Source organism: Charadrius vociferus, unplaced genomic scaffold (genome assembly GCF_000708025.1).
Source record: "Charadrius vociferus isolate BGI_N301 unplaced genomic scaffold, ASM70802v2 scaffold332, whole genome shotgun sequence".
NCBI lineage: Eukaryota > Metazoa > Chordata > Aves > Charadriiformes > Charadriidae > Charadrius > Charadrius vociferus.
In genome coordinates this window covers 2,485,668-2,490,222 of record NW_009647418.1, presented here as the reverse complement: position 1 = coordinate 2,490,222, position 4,555 = coordinate 2,485,668, and positions in this window count along the sequence as shown.

Below are 4,555 nucleotides of genomic sequence, written 5' to 3'. Positions count from 1 at the left end.
AATCACAAAAAGAAATCATCCAAAATAATTAACTTAAGTTTTAATACTGTAAGAAATGAGGCTGTGTTGTGTGTTTATGTGTCCAACTTGGAACCGGTAATGTTCTCCTGAATGTCAGAGACCATAGACTGATAGCTTCAAAACTGAAGCAGCTTTTTTGCTCAGGAAGTGCTGGCCCATCACCTACAGCAAAGTAATTCAACTTTCATTGCACTATTAAGTTCTACAAGTAAGTGCTGGGATGATCACAGCTATGACATCCCAGTTAGCCATCAATTTGTCACAGATAAAAATGTAGAGCAATTTTATAACACCTTACAAACAACAAACTGTCATTTTATAAATATTGTGCCTGGTCGCGCAGCCCCCTTACAAACTTGGTATTATGCCTAGCCCCTTCTACAGAGAGCAAAATTGAGATCCAGAAGCACACAAGGGATATTTACACAGGAAAAAATGGCAGCTAGTTCCCAAATTAATCAGAATTAGACCTTAATTAGATGGAAAATTCAGGTCAGCATGAGATAAGTATTCAAATCTCATGGGCACTAACCAGTGCTTTATTTCTAAAGTTGTTGTGCATTTTTAAGATAGCAGTCAAGCTGATTTCCCTTTATGAGAAATGACTTGGCCATCAAATAAGGATAAATTATTTTTTCAGATATGCATGACGGATCTTGGTTCCAATACAATGTTGCTGTCTCCCATACTTCTAGATCTCCTATTGACATCAGCATTAGGATAGATAGAAAGATTTTTCCAAACAGGGAAATGGACATGATTGTGGCAAATACTCTAATGGAGTCTTTGGTGACAAACCAAGTGACTATCAATAGGACACAGACATAAAAAAAGAAATCTACCAAGCCAAACTATGATCTCTTATAGTTACTGTCACTGAGATCAGAATCTGTCTCACCATCTCTTTTTCACTATGAAGGCAGCAAGCAGCCACTTTGTGCAGGAACAGTGATCCAGTTCTAGAAATCTCCCAGCAGCAACACTATCCTTTGTATTCACAGTCTCTTGTTCTCAGTGGAAGTCAAATTCTACCTGCTGCTGACACAGGAACACACATTGCCTAGAAATAAAAATTATTTAGAACAAACTCAGATTATCCTAATTATCAAAATTCAAACTCATATTTTATCACTGATTTTTCTACTGGGTTTGTGTAACTGTTTCATCTCAGTATTTTTGGCATTTTGCTGTTTAAGCTATAAGCTTCTTAGAGGGGGTAGAGGGGGAAGGAAAAAACCTTGACATAATACCATGAAATCAAAGAGCAAGCTGACTGGAAAAAAACAGTTACTATTTTTAAACTGCATTATCCTATGACAGAACTGCAGTTTTAAAACCTTTCCACTTTGATACAGCACTTTTGCAGTATTTTAATATGTCTTAGTAGGTTTCAAGTGGTTGAAACATTTTAATAACCGTAATTTAAGAGGAATAAAATAGTACTGTAGGAGGAAGAAACAATGCCCCCATTTGTCAGTCATGAAGACTTATATTTGAAATCAGCTGAGGTAATAAGAGCAATGAGTTTGGTGGTCTCAACCTAAGCCCCATTAGGCAATTAGCCAGTCTGCAAAAATCATGACATAATTTGGCACAGTTAAGCAGAAAGGTATAACTTTGTCTATGTCCACTGAAAGAGATCCAGGCCTGAAATAGGAAGGCTATTACAGGTCAGCATTCAGGTGTATTGGCTCAACGAACAGGCATTTTGTGTAGTGCCCTTCTGTGCCGTGTTTAGCTCTAGTAAAAGCTATCAATCTGCTTTGAAAATTGAGCTACAAAACATATGGGTTTGTGTACAGCAAGAGACATTTCATATTAAGACCAGTAACTCTACTGTGAATCTGCTTTGCAGCAATAGGGGTGACTCAATGTTATTGCAATTTGAAGGAAAGCATCCTGCAGTCCTCTCTCGGGCCAAATTCCCATTTACTTCAATTAGTAAGCATTACAGGAACCATTTTACTGCTGCTGCCTGATGTGTTGGCTGCTTCTTCTAATATATTACAGTGAAAAAAGACAGTAGGCCAAATGTATGAATGGTATACGTCCATTATGTGAATGGAATTTCATCAAGGCCAAAGCTGGCCCATTTTGTTGTGTTTCTAAGGGGTGGCTCTAAGGGGTTCCAACCTATAAAACAAACCGCAACTTCAGTTTGCAGCAGCAAAATGAATTAGTTTCCTTCTTCCTTAAAGATGGAGAATGTAAAAGTATCTGCACCCTCTGGAAGTATTAATCACCTGGAAACTTTAATGGGCTTGCACTGCTAACGGCAAAGCCGAGGTGCCATCATTCTGATTTGGGTCAAGATAACCATCTTCTTTAAGAGACAAGACAAATTTCATTGGAAACTTTATGAATCCTTGCTCAGCGATAGGAAATAACACTGATTTCAATTCACAATTCTAAATTTGTATGATATCAAGTGATGCCAAAATTAGCAGGTACTGCTTCTGGTGCAGTATCTACATGGGTATTTGTAGTTCATTCTGCGCTATACTGTCTCGACCAAACATTGTATCTACAAATGTTTTTCAAATATGCAGCTGTCAGAAGATCTCTAATGATTTGGAGGGTATCACCCGCAAAGAAATCCTCACTGGTCAGCTAGCATCAGTCTTGCACATCTGTGGAAAGACAGGGAAGCAATCGTGAAGGAAATGCAGAGTTTATTCTGGAAGAGAAAGACCTATTGAACAGTCCTTAATTCAGTCATTCTTCTCTCAAAATTCACTGAGCCATAACAGAACACAGGACAGAAATAAACACAGGCAGAGGACTATGCTTTAGTGTTCTTTCCAGATTTTATGCAAGGTCTATCTTCAAAAAATTGAAAAAAAGGGGGAGGAATCAAATCCTCTACTTGTAATGGATGAGAGACAAACAATGGAAGTGGAGTTGTCAAACTGTAGCTGAACGAGTGAAGCCCAGAGAATGCCAAGAGTTCCCCAGGATTCGCTAGAATGCAAACTCTGTTCGCTTTCCTAGCAGCATTTCCGCCTGTTAACAAGTTAGACTGAAAGGACACCGTATCTACTTTATTATACGCTCTGCCAAGCTCTAATTGCACATGCCATGGTTCTGGTATGCTTAAAATAATTTTTCCATAAGTGTTTTTGGAAACAGGCACAAAAAGGAAACCAACAATGACATACAAAGTATATCACAGGGAGAAATAATATTAAATATGACCCGGGTTTCTTTCTAATACCAGTTTGTTTTGAAAATTGCTACTGATGCTTAACTGTATTGCTCTTTTACAACATTTAAAAGCAGTACTTAAAAATAGAAAGAAAACGAAATGCAGGACTTTCAAGTCCTTTACAGATGCTCTTGTATATGAAGGCTAGTAAAACATGTCTGTGTGTAAGAACATTGCTGTGGTAAATGTATTTTTACAAAAAGCTTACATAAAATGCAGGCTGTGTTAACATGGTAGAAGGGAAGAAACTACTCATTTAGACATATTGTGCTGTTAGTCAGTGAAATATGTTAATTCAAGTAGCTGGTGTTATTACGTATATAATGATTGTGGAAATTATGTATTTTTTAACATTGCATATGCATGTAATATGGGGACTGACATTGAGTCTATCATGCAGAGGTGTCTGAAGACAGAGGTGCGTATGTATATACTTGTGTGTTAGAGGATACTGAAAACTTTGGTGTGGGTGAAGTGGGCCTGTGACAAGCATCGATCAGCAGTTCCGTTGGCATTGAGTGCGTATATTTAAAGACATCATTTTGTAAGAATATTACTTTCACATGCATCTGCACCTTGTGACTTCAGTTACGTTTTGGGGATGATGGGATCTTGTGTTCATACAGTATCAAGAAAAGTATTAAAACTAGGCAAGAAACATACAGTGAACTATATAAACTATATAAAACTGTTGACATTCTTTACGTGTCTAATGGTTAGGGTATGTCTATATACATGCAGTGTGAGGCAGTGGTATGAGAAGCAACATAACTGTATTCAAGCAAGATTTGGCCATGCTGATGAATCCTGCTGATAAGCAAGACAAAATTAATACAGGCAAGGCATGGAATAAGTAACTGTCATACCTGAACTAGATCATCAGATCTCACTCATGATTTTTTATTCAGAACTGCCCTGCAAAGTGTAGACATGCTGTCAAGTTATCCTTACCTGGACATTGGCTAGTTACAGTCTCTTTCAGGGCAGTTTTACTTTTGCTAGAAAGGATATAGAGCCACACATACCCTCAAACATTCTAATTTTATATTGGCTGTCCCCTCTCCTTACTCCTTTTGCTAATACAGAGGTAAAACTAAGATATTTTCCTTTCAGATCAGGCATACAGTTTCTTATAGCGTGGTACTGTGGGTGGTTAGTAACAGCAATGGATATGCAGATTGTATGTAGGCTCTGCATTTATGTAAGCCAGCACACATGTAGAGATCAGCTTTTATATTTGCACATGCATATACAAGAACATTGCTTGGCACCAAGTGCTTTTAAAGGAAGGTAATTATATTGTGTATCTAATTGCTTGCAATGCGTCGT